The sequence below is a fragment of the Tursiops truncatus genome, chromosome 16 (genome assembly GCF_011762595.2).
Source record: "Tursiops truncatus isolate mTurTru1 chromosome 16, mTurTru1.mat.Y, whole genome shotgun sequence".
Classification (NCBI taxonomy): Eukaryota; Metazoa; Chordata; class Mammalia; order Artiodactyla; family Delphinidae; genus Tursiops; species Tursiops truncatus.
In genome coordinates, this window is record NC_047049.1 from 40,799,471 (window position 1) to 40,816,774 (window position 17,304).

The following is a 17,304-nucleotide window of genomic DNA, read 5'->3' on the forward strand; positions in this document are numbered from 1 at the left end:
GTTGAGAGGTTTAAGTGAAATAATCTATATTAAAACACAGACTAAATCTGGCATATTGTAAGTTTCAGTAAATATTAACCTTTTTTTCCCTTTTTCACTCAAGTCATAGTAGAAAAAATCTACAGCTTCTGACTTTGAGTTCTGAGTTTCTCTTACCCAAAATAAAGATACACACTGTATATTGTGGCACTGGAGTCTGGGATTTTACCATCTAAAATATCCAATAATTTCCTTTTCAATTATCCATTAAGTCCCCTTATGGAAGACTTGGGTGAAGAAAGAAATCTGGATGATATAAAAGGGATGGGCGAGGGATCTGCCTAAGCATGACCCCAGGGGGAGGGGAAATCTTGTTTATTTATAAGTTACTCGGCTGGCAGAGATACCAACCTCTCTGATGGGCAGGCACTGCCCTGAAGTTGGCAGGACCTACAAAAGTGGTGGTTATGTTGGGTCTTTTCAAACACCAGACAATAACCATTCCAGCCATAAGAGGCTGATTATGAAATCCCATGTCCTGACCAACAGGGAGCACCATTTCTGCAGGTAGATTAGATGGCTTTGACATGGATTTCAGAGCCCTGGTCATGGGACAGCCCTATCAACTACCACAGTGGATGGGTGGCCAGAAACCTCTCTTGGACCACATAAACTCCAGAGTCCAGGGACAACTGAGTAATAACGTAATATTTACTAAATGCCAGGTTTTGTGGGAGAAGCTTTGTAGGATTAGTTAAAAGTGTCTCCTCCATAAAACACTTCCTTCACATGGCTTCCGTAACATCCTATTCTCCTGCTTTTAATTCTACCTTATCAGCTACTACCTCTTTTCCTTGGCTGATTTTTCCTCATCTATAAGACATATTTACATAGGATGCTCCAAAGGTTTGTTCTTGGATTTCACTTACTTTGTCAACCTCATCCAGCTGCAGAGCTTTAAAACTCTTTCTATGTTGAAGACTCTCATATCTCTAAACCAGCCCTGTCCTCTGAATTTCAGACCTATATCCAATTGCCTGTTTGATCCCCAATTAGATCAATTATAAACACCCCCAATTTTAAATGTTAAAACTCCCCAATCCTGATCTCTCTCTGCTACTCTCCCACTGCTCAAGAAGACAACAACCTGCTGCTTTCAGTATTCATTATCTCAGTAAATAGCAGAAACTACATCCTTCTACTTGCTTGACCTTAACTGAACATTCTTACTCCCCAGGGTAATCCTCCGTAAATTCCATTGAGTCTATATTTAGAATATCTGCAGTTATCTGGCTGTCTCTGAACTCCAAATACCATCTCCCTCATGGATTATGTAATAACCATCTGACTAGTGCTCCTGCTTTCTCCTTTGCACCTTCACCGCAGCCCTTTTTTTTTTTTTTTTTTTTGCGGTACACGGGCCTCTCACTGCTGTGGCCTCTCCCATTGTGGAGCACAGGCTCCGGACGCACCGGCTCAGCGGCCATGGCTCACGGGCCCAGCCGCTCCGTGGCATGCAGGATCCTCCCGGACTGGGGCACGAACCCGTGTCCCCTGCATCGGCAGGCGGACTCTCAACCACTGCGCCACCAGGGAAGCCCCACAGCCCATTTTTAATTAAGCAAAGTAACCATTTTTCCCAGGCCAAGATTTTGTTTTTTAGTAAGGCTATGGCATTATTACATACACATACACACACACACACACACACACACACACACACACACACACACACACATAGAATAAAATAGTAAAATATAATGAAATAATAAACTACTTATGATAATACCTTTGAAACATTCAAATTAAACCTAAATTTTAAATTTCATTAAATTAATTATAATGTAAGGGCAAGGGCAGAGAGTGAGAAACAAAATAAACACCTACACACAGTCAATGGGATTAATAGTACATGGTTGATATTTTCCCCTTGTTTTTTGTCCTTTTCCAGACAAGTATTAATAAAAAAGATAAAATGGAACTACAAATAATGATACTCGGTTAACTTACTGGAGAAACACAGAATTATGCTGTATCTGGAGACTACATTTTATCACTAAAAAGTTCACACTAAATGTTTTCTGTTGTTTTCCTCTTTCAATCAGTCATTTTAATGTCATATTGTTATAGACATTATCAATTTCTTTGTTTTTGGTATGTGGTTATTGTTGTTTTTGAGAGAAAATTTATTGTCTTGTGTTTTCATAAAAGCCAGAAGAAATATTCTGAAGCAAGATAACTTTGTGTAAACAACTTTAAATCCAGATTAATGTTAAACCTTTCTTCTAATGTATCAGATCTACTCTAATATTTAATATTATTTTTGTGGGATGAGAGCACTGTGAATGCTGTTACTTTGTTTATACAAGTCATTATTTTGTTAAGTTACTAAAATAAAAATAGAGAGGAATTCCTAGAGGACTCTCAATGTTTTTTTCAGCCCAATTAATTACTTTCAGTCCCTGAGGTACTGTGGAATATTTCTTCAGTTTTGTTTGACCATTTAAATACCTCAAACTTTTAAGGATTGTTAGAGTCAATAATTTGCCTATTTCATTCACATGTGAGGTTGTGCCCTTACTGGAAACTTTGAAGACCCAGGATTTAGAAGCTAATTCTATTTGATTGTTTTCTTCTTTTTATCCTCTTAGCCAATCCTTTGTTGTTGTTTCAGGATCTGTGGCAAACAGTGTAGTAATTAGGGAGGATTCATTATTTCTCAGTCAACTAAACAAGGGGGAATGGTGCTGTCTAGATCAGAGTTCTGAAATCTATCCATTACATGTGTTAGCACTTGTTTAAATACCATGTATCTCTATGTACCAACATCAAAAGGGAGAAATAATTCATAATAATTGGAAAAATCAGCAGAAACAATAATTCTTGGAGTATTAAGATTTGATAATGTGCATATGTGTGACCTAAAATATATTTCTAAAAACATTTTTAAAATAGGTTTTTTTTCTATATATGAGTCTAGCCAGCCTTCTCTACATGATGGGCAGAGATTTATATATGATATAGAATAGTGAATCCTTAAGTTAAATTTTCTGACTGCTTATTAGATGTCAGACATTATATCTGCATGCCTTATCTCTTTTAAGCCTTGCAATAACCTTATAGTCAAAAGGGAAATGCAGAAGACTTCAATTCTATTACTCTCTCTGTCACCATTCCAATTAGAGTTCTGTATAATTAATTGGAAGATACACCTTTTTTTTTAATCTAGAGATAATAGTGACTGTTTCATCTTTAAAAAGGGAGTCTACTATTAGTTAATATTTTCCATAATATAACAGATAGGAATTACTCAGCCTTAGTACAAAAACATTTCTTATGCCTTTATTTTTGATCAGTCAATGCTGATACGAGCCCTTTACTCAAGATCTGAGAGAAGTATAACAGTAGGCATCTCCCCTGGGCTTATCATAGAGTTTACTGGGTAGGCTCTGCAGCCAAGCACCTGGGTTCCAGACCTGGTTATATATTATCTCTCAGGCAAGATACCTAACTTCAATATCAACAACAATATTCACTTATTAATTCAACAAATATTTATTAAATAGCTACACTGTGTTAAGCACTGGGACTTCAGCAGAGAACAACACAGACAAAAATGTTTCCTTTGTGCAGCTTACACTGTAGTGTGGGAGTCAGAGAAAAAATAAAATAATTATCAATTTATAGGTATTTATATAGAATATATTATATATAATTATTTATATAGAATATATATTATAGTTATATATCATTTATATATAAAATTATATATATATAATTAACATATATTTATATAATATGGTTTTCAGATCCATATAAGTGCTACAAAAATATAAAACAATTCAGGAAGGACATATGGAAGGGTAGGGTGAGAGTTTGCACTTACAAAGAGGTTACCAGGAAAGCTATCAGAAAAATGTAAAAATTTGGCAGGACAGGAATAAAGACATAGACATAGAGAATGGACTTGAGGACACAGAGAGGGGGAAGGGTTAGCTGGGACGAGGTAGGAGAGTAGCATGGACATATATACACTACCAAATGTAAAATAGATAGCTACTGGGAAGCAGCTGCAGAGCACAGGGAGATCAGCTAGGTGCTTTGTGATCACCTAGAGGGGTGGAATAGGGAGGGTGGGAGGGAGACACAAAAGGGAGGGGATATGGGGATACATGTATACGTACAGCTGATTCATTTTGTTGTACAGCAGCAACTAACACAACATTGTGAAGCAATTATACTCCAATAAAGATGTTAAAAAAAATTGGCAAACGTTTGTAAAAGGTGAGAGAGCAAGTCGTGTGGGGAAGGGCCCTCCAGGTGGAGGGCAGAGCAAGTTTAAAGGTCCTGATGTGGATACATGCCTAATGAGTTTGAGGAAGAGCAAGCACCTGGAAGACTTGCTCAGGTTTTGCTTGGCCTCAGGTAAACAACCTGAGTTATTTAACCTCAGGTTAAATGATTGACTGACGCTCACTTTGGATAGCTAGCAAGTAATGCAATTGAGTCATTGGTTTGCTGATACATGTTTACAGCATGTGAACTAAAATAAAGCAAGTTTTTCCTTTATTATTGCTTGACAAAGAGTATCTTTAAAGGGCTTCCCTGGTGGCGCAGTGGTTGGGAGTCCGCCTGCCGATGCAGGGGACACAGGTTTGTGCCCTGGTCCAGAAAGATCCCACATGCCGCAGAGCAGCTGGGCTCGTGAGCCATGGTTGCTGAGCCTGTGCGTCCGGAGCCTGTGCTCCGCAACGGGAGAGGCCACAAGAGTATCTGTAAAGATTGAACCAACTCTTCCTTCTAGTCTGCTCAAGCAGATTACCCACTGCATCTAAATTCAAGTCACCCATTTTTCAGAAGCACCAACAGGAACCCAAAAGGATTTATCTAAATAAGCAGTGTGCTTAGAGACTGGAAAATAGGAATTTTGAAAAAGAAAACAAATTTTTTATAAACTAATATTCTGTTCATGTTAAAGATGAACACAACCACCAAATACCACCTGGTAGAGTGCACTTTATGTACACAGAACGATTCTACACATTTCACAGGACGTTAAGACAAAGTACTTGCCCATAGGGATTCTAAAATAGATAAAATGAACATATTTAGATGGTCTTTTCTTTTCTCACTTAGGCAAACAAGTTCTGATTTATGTTATTAAACTGCTTGAGAGCAGGAACTGAAGCTTTCAATTCAGGACAGCAGTTTTTCCAAAAATGTGTGTGCACTCCTGGGATTAAATTATTGGTCTTTTAACAAAGTAATAATGTTTATGAATATATTTTAGTATGACTTAATCTTTTTATTTTTATGTCAAGTAGTGTTTTGTCGTTTATCATTCTGATATAAAATTTCCTTTCTGAGATAAGTTCATTTATGTAAAAAAGTCAGTTTATTCAATTTACTTTAAAAAAAGTAAATAATATGCAAATATAGCATATCTGAAACTTAAAAATGCAGCTAATCTAGAATGACACTGTATTACATGAGCATCCCTTAAGACCTTTCATCCTGTCCATTTATTATACTATATTTGGCTACTTAATTCACTTTCTCTCTTCGTATATGATTATGATTATTAACACTTTCTCCTCAGGTCTCCAGCTTATCCTACCCCATCTTTATTCTCAGCTGGTGATCCTGATTACTGTTTCACTGAGAAGATTGAAGCAATTTTCTGCAAGCACTCCGAATTTTATATATATATGTATATATAAACAATCCTGTAATTATACACTACATCTTTCCTCCTATTACTGATAATGTACAGTCTGATCTCCCATCTAGGGCAAGATATGGGGAAAGAGTTTTGCATTCTACTTTTTCTAATTGTTCTCTTCTCATCCTCTCTAAAATAATATCAATCATATTTCTAAACCTCCCACAACTACTGCACTGAAACTGCTCTTTTCAACATCACCAATAAATTACTTATCAGTAAAACCATTGATCAATTCACAATCCTTGTTTTTGCTTGTTTCTTAGCTTTGTTGGCCTATTTTTCATTGGACCTATCAGTAGCATAGACATTAGATCAGACATAACTGATCTCTGCCTTCTCCCTAATACAATTTCTACCCTTAGTTTCCAGGACACACGTTCCTCTGGGTCTCCATTCCTGGTCTTCTTCTCCTCAGCAAAATTAGTCTTTGGATGTCTTTTACATTCACTCCCTTAAGAATCTCATCCAACCTCAAAGTTTTACGCAGCATTTAAAAAGCTCAAGACTTCAAATGTATATTTTTAGTCCATATCTCTTCCCTAAAAATCATACCCAACTCTCTACTCAATAGCTTCAATTACATGTCAAAAGACATTTCAAATTTAACATGTCCAAAACTGAATTACTCCTTTGACATTTTTTTTATTCTGGTTAATGGAAAATCAATCCTTCTAGTTGCACAAACCATATATTAGTAGCCTTGTTAACTTATGTCTTCCTTCCACATCCAATCATCAATGAATCCTGTAGTTTCTAGCTGCAAAATACGAGGTTGAAACCTCTTCTCACCATTTCCAGAAATATCACTCCAAGCCTAGTCTGGACTACTGAAATAAAATTTAAACTAATTGCCATAATTTCTTACATGCCTGCACCATGGACTCTTCTCGATAGAGAATCTAGAATGTTCCTTTAAAATTTGAAGTGTATTCTTGACATTGCTCTACTCAAATTCTGCCATCAGTACTTGATTTCACTCAGAGTACTTATCTCCACACCTTCCCAATTACCTGATGGTTTCATTTCTACAATTTTCCTTCTCACTTACTTTATTCCAGTCCCACTAGTATCTTTGCTCTTCCTCAAGCACGCCAGGCAGGCCTGAACTTCAGGGTCTTTGTACTTGTACCTTCCCCAGATAATCAGGTGGCTCAACCTCTCTCATCTTCTTCAGCTCTTTGCTAATGTCACGTCAGTGAAATCATCACTGATCAAATTGCAATCCCCCATGTACTCACTCACCACTTTCCCTCCTGTATTTTTCCTCATAGCACTATCACCTTCTAAAATTCTATATAACTCATTTATGTATTTTGTGAATTTTCTTCTACTAGAATGTAAGCTCCATGAAGTCAGATATGCTTTCTGCTTTGTTACTGATATGCCTTAGTACTTACAGTGTGGGTCCACCTTTGCACTTCCTGTGCCTGGGAGGATAAATTTAGTGCAATGAAGGAAGTAGGAAGTGTAGTGCCCAGTTTTGTATTATACTCCACTCAACTATATTTACAGTTAGAAAAAATATCTTGCTTTGATATCCATCTTACATACTCTGTGTCTGTCTCTTTCAATTTCTTCCAAACTCAAGACAGAAAAGAGGTGTGTGTGTGTGTGTGTGTGTGTGTGTGTGTGTGAATGTGTGTGTGCATGTTACTTTTATTCTACATCTTAAGAATAAATGACTTATGTCAAAACATATTCCAAAGGGGTATTAGTGAACATTTCATTAGAGCCAACTAGTATTTCACATATCTTTACCTCTAACCACCAGAAGATTTCCTTATTACATTAATAAATGTTCCACATGAATAACAAGGGCTGAAATGAGAAGTTAAGGATAATGTGGATTGTATGTACAAAGTGTAAGGACCCAAGGAGTCCTTTGTCTTTTGGAACAGAACCCAAAAGTTGATTCCATGAGTTCCACCTAATGATTCGGAGTTTCTTATTGCCTGATACTAACTAAATATTAACTGAGTTCTGTTGCTAAAATACTGTTCCGTTTGCCTAAAGTGAACTTAATTGTAAGATGTTTTCAGATACATGAAAGGAAAGTCTTACTTGCTAATAAAATGTACACGTGTCGTAGTATTTGGCCTGAGACATACTTCTCTAAGCAGTAGCAAAGTTGTGACAGAGAACACTAATCATATTTTACCACCACCTATTGGTAGCTACTTCATAATAGTCAAGAATAATCTAATTATTGTATAAAGACATTGGCTCTGGCCAGTTTACAACATTCAACACTTGGTAATACACTGAATAGATACAATTCAGAAACATTTTAAAGGCTAAAATATATCTTTCTATAAGGTGGCTATTTTCAGTTTTAAATAAATTGAAGTGCTTTTGTTGTTGTTGTCTTTCTCAGGCTTATAAAGGTCCAGAGACCTACAAATCCTACACTTAAACTTTTGCACTTTAGTGCCAGGGTTTCTCAAGTCCAACCTCAGAACCTACGTACAATTCTAACTAGCTAGTTTTCCCAGACTTCAGTACGTTAAAAACAGATTTATTTTCAAAATAATAGTGCTAATAGACCCAGGCAAACTGAATGAAGTAAGCATATAGCTAATGGTGTGACAGTATTGAGGGGAACAAGCACAAAAATCTACCTTAAAAAAGATATGATAAATTAGCATGAGGTCAGAGGTTAATTGTTAATTAAACCTCAAATATCACAGGACCATCTGTTGATATAAATATGGAATCTAATTTAGGAACTAGTCACAGTATCCTGAGTTCAGTAAGGCAAAAAAAAAAATGTTTTGGGCAACTATTATAAACAAAATATTTAATGCTAGGAATCAGGGATAAGTTATTCAATACAGTCGCCACCTTTGAGAAAATTCTTATCATTTATGACATAAATACTGAGAGTTAAATAATGTTTAGTATACTTTGGTTAAGCATACACTTCTAAAAATAAACCAGAGCCAGTAATCACAAGATTAAGGGTCTAGTTCTAATTATCTCACTTTTAACTACCTGAACTGGGGTGTGTCATTGGACCTATATTCTCAACCATAAAATATAATAGGAATAAATAACACTTGAAATATATATTCTATATAGTTGATATAGAATCAAATGAAGCAATAAGACGTTTAGAAAATTCTATTCAAATAAAAAGTATTGCTTAAGGAATTAATTTAAGTTGTAGCTAAGATGTTGGGATTTGGAGTAGAAAAAATTAGGAATGAAATCTGTCACTTATTAGCTACATAATTTTGGGCAAGTCACTAAACCTGTTTATGTCCCAGTGACTCCATGTACGATATTCAAATAAAATGGCATCTAACTCAGGGCTGCCGTGATGATTAAATGAAATAGCCCACATCTAGAATGCAGCTTAGTGCATAGCATGTACTTAATAAATACTTACTATTAATGTTAATATTTAGAAAGATGAAAAATACATAATACAATTCAGAAAAAAATCTGTAAAGTGTTGTTTTTCAAAGAGCATACCCTTCAGGTATCAGTAGGATTCATTCTTATGGATGACTGGACAACGTAGGACACATGATATGCTACCATATCAGCAAACAGGTAAAAAATTTCTCCCTAACTACCTGAAGATTCATTTTTTTCGTTGTCTTACCTACAAAATTTGTCATCTACAATATTGCATGGCAACTTTAGCACTGCTTGTTCTCTCTCTCATCCAGTTTACGTCTTACTAAATAGCAAAATAAATCTCCAGTAAATGTTTGAAAATGTATCAGAATGTTCAATCTTTGTTAATTAATCAATTGATCATGGAGGATCAAGGACAGGCTTGGGGCTGGGGCATAAGAAAATGATGAAAAAATCAGTCATCAACACTTGGAGCTAAAAAGGACAAATTCAGTGGAATCCATGATTCATAAAAAACAATATCTAATATGCATTATTCTAAACCCATAAATATATTGTCAAGATTATCCTCTTAATATATTTCTGCAGTTGATATTTTCATTAAAAAATGAGTGAGAATGGAGTACACAATGGTGACATTTCTGGAATGACAGAATGAGGAGCTCTGTGGACCCTATTCCACTAAGAAAACTCTAACTACTAAAAAAAATTAGTTGTAAAAATTAAAGTTTCTGTAAATTGTTCTAAAAGTATACAGTATCTGGAGAAACACTGCTTTAAGAAAATCTATTAAATCTCAGTCAGAAGGACAAGTCTGTGGCATTTGAGCAATAAGCTGTTTCCTTGCAACCCCCAGCCAGCACTGCATCATGGGAGCTCTACTTCTTGGAGGTGCAGCCAGGATCCTAGGACTCCTTCTCCCCCAGAGATCCAGCCTAAGATTATGGTGTCTGCCCTAGAGGTACTGGCCAACTCCAGCTCCATGTTGCAGAAGCCCAGCATCTGAGAAGCCTGACATTTCTTTCTGTCCACAATGGAATGAAATTAGAAATCAATAACACAAAGAAAATTTCAAAATTCACAAATATGTGAAAATTAAACAAGGGACTCCTAAATATCCAGTGGGTAAAATAGAAAATACAAAGAAAATTAGAAAACATTTCTAAACAAATGAGGAAAAAAAAAAAGACAACCACACTAAAACTTAAGCAATGGCAGTTCTTAAGAGAAAATTTTAGAGTTATAAACATCTGTATCTAAAAAGGGAAAAGTTCTCAAATCAATAACTTTTTATCTTAAGACAGTGAAAAAAGAGAGCAAAATAAAACTAAAGCAAGCAGAGGACAAGAAATCATAAAAACTAGAGTGGCAGTTAATGAAATAAAAGTAGGAAAATGACAGAAAAAAATCAATGGAATCAAAAGTTGGTATTTTGCAAAGATCAAAATTGACAAGCCTCTAGTCAGATTGATTAAGAAAAAAGAGAGAAGACTCAAAGTACTAATAACAGTAATGGAAAAGGGGGCATCACTACTGACTTTAGAGCAATAAAACAGATTATAAGGGAATGTTATGAAAAATTTTACCAGCATATTAAATAACTTAGATGAAATGAACAAACTCCTAGAAATACACAATTACCAAAACTGATTCAAGATGATAAAGGAAATCTGAATAGACCTAAAAACAAGTAAAAAGCTTGGATTAGTAATTTAAGAAAAAAAAAAAAAGGCCACTTCCCATAAAGAAAAGACCAGGCCCAACTGACTTTATTAGTAAATTCTACCAATCATCTAAAGAAGTCACACAATCTTCACAATCTCTTCCAAAATATAACAGAGGAAACACTTTCTAATTATATAAAGTTTATATTACCCTGATACCAAAACCAAACAGAGGTACCCGAAGAAAAGAATGCCACAGATCAGTGTAGCTGATGAAAACAGAAGTAAAAACTGTTAACAAAATACTAGCAATTCAAATTCAGCAATACATAAAAATGATTATACACAATGGCCAAATAGGATTTATCACAGGTATACAAAGTTGTTTCAACATAAGAAAACCAACTAATGTAATACACAGATAAAATAAAGAAAAAATTATCATATCAGAAGAATCAGAGAAAGTATGACAAAATCCAATACCTTTTTGTGATAAAAACACTTAATAAACTAGGGATATATGGGAACTTCCTCAACCTGATAAAGGACAACTACAGAAAACTACCAACTAGCATCAATGTTGAAAGACTAAAAGCTTTCCCCGTACAATCAGTAATAAGACAGATTTCTACTCAAAACTTTTATATAACAAAGTACTGAAAGTATTAGCTAGAATAATTAGGAGAGAAAAAGAAATAAAAGTCATCCATAAAGGAAGAAGCACAACTATCTCCATTTGCCGATGACTGGATCTTTTAAATAGATAATCCTATAACTAAAACAACTATTAGACTAATAAATGAGTTCAGTAAGGATGTAGGATACAAGATCAATTAAAAAAATCTGCAGTATTTCTATACACCAATGATAAACAATCAACAATGAAATTAAGGGAAAAATTCTACTTAATAAAATTAAAAATAAAATAAAATACTTAGGAATAAATTTAACAAGACAAGTAGAAAAGCTGTCACCTGAGAACATCAAAACATTGTTGGCAGTGACCGACATGCGGAGTCAGAGATTGAGTGGGGTGTTGGAAGTTAAATAGAGCAAAAGGAATATTTCTTGTTAAAGGGTTGTCACAGCAGCCTGGTATAGGCTTGGGGCAAACCCAAGTGGGGCAAAGGAAGGCATTCAAACAGCTGGAAGGGGATGTCAGAGCCCAAGGGAAATTAGCAGTGCTTCTGTGAGAGGGTCAGTGTGGGAGTGGTGGCCCGGTGTGGTTGCAAAACCCAAAGAGGGTTATTAGAGCATTTGCATGGCCTGTTGTGGGGGACTGTGTTGTAGGGTTATGGTGCTGTAAACACAAGAAGGACACAGTGGGACATCAGTCTACAGTGGGATGTCAACATAAGTGGAATGAAGAAGGCAACAGTTCAGTGAATGGTGGCAGCTGCAGGTCTTGTGAAGTGATGGTGTGAAGTGTTGAAGCTTGAACTCAGGAAGGAGGGTGTTTGCATGGCCCTGTACAGGATTTCAGAATCCAAGCAGGATGAGAATTGTTGGAAGGAGAGGAATGGCAGGCAGGTGATGTCAGAACGTGAAAGGGTGAGGGGAGCATCAGAATGAGGGTCAGAAACAGAAGACTGGTTACATTCAGTAAGTAATGTACTGAAGGTAATAAGAGCCAGGCTTCCCATTTTCAGTTATTAGTGTGAACTAATGGATATATATATATATTTTTATAATCTATAAAATTTATAATACATAATATTACATATAACATGTATATATGTATATGCATATAAATACACATATAGTAAATATAAAATTAACATAGATGCAAATGAGTATGGTGCATATATCACACATACTTGTGTGTGCATACATATATATATATATATATATACACACACACACATTCATGTATATATATTTTTTGAACATATACATACATGCAGTCTTATATACATACATATATTGCCTTGCTCTGTCCATTGAGTGGGGCCTGGAAGCAGAGATACCCAATAACAACTCATAGAATATTCTGTGCACCCAGTACTTACTTTATAAATGCTATTTCCCACTTAAAGGAACCAGAGCTTTTTAGAGAAATGGTTAAATCCAGTACTGGTATAACAAAAGTATAAAATGAGTCTGGAACATCTTGCTGTGCTAGAAAATAGCTAAGTGCTCAAAGAATGATGTGGATATGTTAAAAGAACACAAGAACCTGCTTAAATGGGCTCATCAAGACTAACTCCGGAATAATTTGAGCACCAAAATAAATAATTACAGTAATGATTATACTCCTCGAATAAAACAGAAATCTGAGTTCATATTTATATCAATAAATAAATTAATAAATACATGCGGGGAAAAGAAAGCTTTTGTATATAGTAGAATGCCAACTCATAAATGTAGAAGACATCATGGTATTATAAAATCATAATTTGCCAACAACTGTAAAAATAATTCAGCTAAAGAACATAAATGTTTTTTTAAAATAATGGGTGAAAATGAATGAGGAAAGAACATTTATATAATCTTAAGGTAAGTCATCAACATACTTTAAGGCAGATGCAACTTTGATCAAGTTTTCAAGAGTAACATTACCAGTAATGGGATACATGTAAACTATTTTTTTATAGGATTCAGTGAGATGGATGCAGCATCTCTTCTTGGTGATATTCTTACCAAAAAAATTCATAACTTAAACCTATTCATGAGAAGCATCAATGAACCCAAACTGAGGGAAGCTGTACAAAATAAGTGTACTGCAATCTTCAAAAGCATCAAGGAAGGATTGTTTCAGATTAAGGAGAGTGAAGAGGCATGGCAACTGAAGGTCACCTGTGATCCTGGATTGGGTCAGTTTGCTATAAAGGACATTATCAGGGTAACTGGCAAAAGTTGAATGGAGTCAGAGGGTTAGATTGTAGTAAGGTATCAAAGTTACTTCCTAATTTTAACGGTTCTGTTGTGGTTATATATAAGGGACTATGCTTTTCATAGAAATTAGAAATTGTGTTTGGTGGTCATAAGACATCATGCTGATAACTTAGTCTCAAATGTTTTTGTACCATTCTTACATTTTTTTCTGTAAGTGTATATTATTTTAAAAGAAAACTTAACATAAAATAAATATACACATATTTATGACAATGGGAAAACACATATATGTGTATTATGTATGTAGTTTATGTGTGAATATGTAAACATATGCATACACACATTTGTGCTTTATATAATTATATATGACCATGATATGATGGAAAAATATCGAAACATACCAGTTAAAATGATTTATATGATGAGGAAGTGCTGGAGAGCTAACTGGGGGAAAGGAGACACAGAATGGAAAGTAAAGCAAAAATAGAAAATATAAAAGAAAGCTGCCATAAAAAGAACTAATATAATGTATGGATATGATTGCATTTATGAATATATACATATTAATTGTAAAATAAAACTAAACAAGGGAAAAGGAAGCATAAACATCTGGGGCATTTCCACTTGCTGTTTTTAGCACACCTCTGAATTTTTCTTTTTGATTCACAAAGGCGACTTATATTCAAAATCACCCAGCACATGCTGGTTAAGTTAGGAGAATTGTAGTAGCAATCAAATTTTGCTGCTCTGTCTAACCATTAGTTTATCAAAATCAAAACTGAACTACTTTTATTTGGGGATAGGTTGTAGGGAATAAGTCTGTTGCAAAGCCTACTTTTATTATTAAAGAATTCTGCCTCGGGCTTCCCTGGTGGCGCAGTGGTTGAGAGTCCGCCTGCCGATGCAGGGGACAGGGGTTCGTGCCCCGGTCCGGGAAGATCCCACATGCCGCGGAGCGGCTGGGCCCGTGAGCCATGGCCGCTGAGCCTGCGCATCGGGAGCCTGTGCTCCGCAACGGGAGAGGCCCGCGTAACGCAAAAAAAAAAAAAAAAAAAAAAAGAATTCTGCCTCTATCTCTGAAAGATGCTTCTTAATCTGGAATTTTTATTTTAACTTTTTTTCTTTTGCGTGAGTGAGGCAGGTGTGTAAGTGGAGAAGACTGCAGAAATGAAGACTTTTTCTTTCCTTTTTAAAACTGTTATGGGATTTTGTGAATCCATGTGAAATATAAAGTATTCAAAACTAGAACAGGAGATATTGAATTCTTCAGTTTTCTTAAGTAACTATTCTAATACAAATACTTTTTTTTTAACCTAAAATAAATTGTTTTCTTAGCTCCAAATCAACCAATTCCTGGTAGTTAAGCATAGAATCACCATAGGCACTTCTCAACATCAATTGGATCTCCTGTTGTTTCTCCTAGAAAACTGACACCTATTAGCTGTTTATTGAGTATATCTCAGGAACACTGTTTTTGTTCCTTTCTATTTATCAGTATCTCAGGAAAATAACAGCATTTACATACTTAAGCCTTAATCAACAATAGCTGTTAATATGTGAAGAAATAAACAGCTTCAAGGCATGCAATAAACTGAGGTTTATTTAAGAAACAGCACAGAGGATCATTTATTGCCAAGTTACTAAAGGTAATACTGATCACTGCTATTAAAATACCAGTAGCTTTCAAATAGTTACCCAAGCAAGTATTCCATGTTCAAGCCCAGATTTCAAATTAGTCCATTTTTATTTAACTCTTAGGAAGAGCAGAATGGTTTACTTCTGGTTAATTAAAAAGAAAAACCAAAAATAAGAAACAAAAAAACCCTCTTTTTATCAAGAAGGTTTAGAAATTGCAGACTTTTCTTTGGATCATACAAGAGTCTTCTGGCATGAAGTAAATGAAACTCATTTTCTACTAAAGTTATAAACTATCTTCACCATTTCTATAAAATACGATTAAAAGAGACCAAGGAGTATCAACTGACTGTTACCTAGAAAACTAGAAAGTCCTCCATGGCTTTAAGAAAAGACATGATAGAAATAAGAGTAAAGATTAGAAATATAGCTGTAAATAGGGAAAAAAAGATCAATTTGAAATGTCTCTTGCCCAGCTCTGCAAAATATGCCTTTATTACTGCACTCAATGGCTTTATGGTTGTCCATAAAATTCCATTAAAGATAAAGATCTCATATTCTACTTTATTGCTTTGGTGACCATATTCCTCTAAGCCAGGGTTTCTCAATTTTGGCAGCCATAAAATCTTGGGCTGGTTAATTCTGCATTACTCTGCCACTCACATCTTTGTTTAGAAAAGCATAGCAGTAAACCAATCATAAAGGCATAAAATTATTGGAACCAGAAAAAAAATCTCTGGAGGAAATGCTAAAATGAATCTTTATGAAATTTGTCCTTCCATTTCTAAATATATTCAAGCAGGTTTTTTTAAAATTATGTTTTAATGTTTTTGGAATTTCTAGGGGATGTATATTGCATTTCATTACTTCAGTATCTTTTCTTTCAGAAAACTCTTTATCCATTTATTCCCCTTTACCTCATCTTGAGGCTCCATTACCCCAAGTCCTCATTTCAGATTTAATCAAGAATAAGACGAAAAAAGAAAAAGAATGTTATTTTATCATCTCTATGCCCTAATTATAGACTGCCTGAAAATAAAGTCTACACAGAGTTAAGCAATACAAAGAGGGGCAAAACTGCCAGAGACTGATGACACTTGTCTGAAACCTTGGTTCTAAGAGTCTTTCTTGAAATCAGATCCACCTGACATTCCACAGACTTTCACTGATTACATAGTACATATTCCAAGCACTGTTCTAGTTACTGAGGATACAACAGTGAATAAAATAGAGTCTGTCACTGTGGACCTAATATAATATTTGGCACAGTAGACATAATAAATAAGTAAGAGTGCACGCAGAGTGAAAGCAAATGGGGTAAAGTGGATATGAAGCACAGTGAGACGGTTATTGTTATTTTCTGTAAGGTGCTCAAGTAAGACCATTTTGCTAAGGGAGAATCAAGCGGAAACATACAGGAAGGGAAGAATGTGAATGTCTGGGAAAAGAGAACTTCAGACAGTGGAAACAGTAAGTGAATGGGCCCTGAGGCAGGAGTCAGGCAGTGTGCAAGGAGGTCAATGAAACCGGAACAGAATTGCTGAGAGGATGAGAACTAGGAAATCAGGTCAGGTAGGTGTCACAGGGACATCATCTTTTATCCTGGGTCATTTGGGAATCCATTGGATGATGTTCACAAAGAAGTGAAGCTATTTTAGGTAATTTTTCAAACAATTACTCTGTTATGTGAGTAATAGACCAGAGAGGGGTGAGATTAAAGTCCAGTAGAAATCAATTGCAATAATCTAGGCATAAGTTGATGGTGGCTAGTATCAGGAAGAAAGCGGTAAGAGTGAAAAAAACAGAACTCTGGAGATATTTTGGGATTGACTGGAAATAAGAGAGGGCTATGGAGAAAGAGAAAAGTCAGAGATGACTTGAAGGGTTTTGGCTTGAGATTTTGGACAACTGAGGTTGCAATATACTGAGAAGGAAAAATGAAAGAGGACCAGTTGTTTTCTTGGAATTAGGGGAAGAACCAGGTGTTGAGTAGAGAATACATTTTGAGATGCTGTGATAACAGTATGATATGCCTCTCAAATCTCCCTTCAAAGAAAAAAGAAATTATTCCCCTATATGTTGGAAATGTTGCCTACTGAGAAG

General features: G+C 35.4%; 1 protein-coding gene across 8 annotated transcripts in view; it reads right to left on the reverse strand.

Annotated features, from left to right (window-relative positions):
• The window catches only part of PCDH15 (protocadherin related 15), a 727,135-nt gene that overhangs the window by 238,547 nt on the left and 471,284 nt on the right, over nucleotides 1-17,304 (reverse strand). The window lies entirely within an intron of this gene.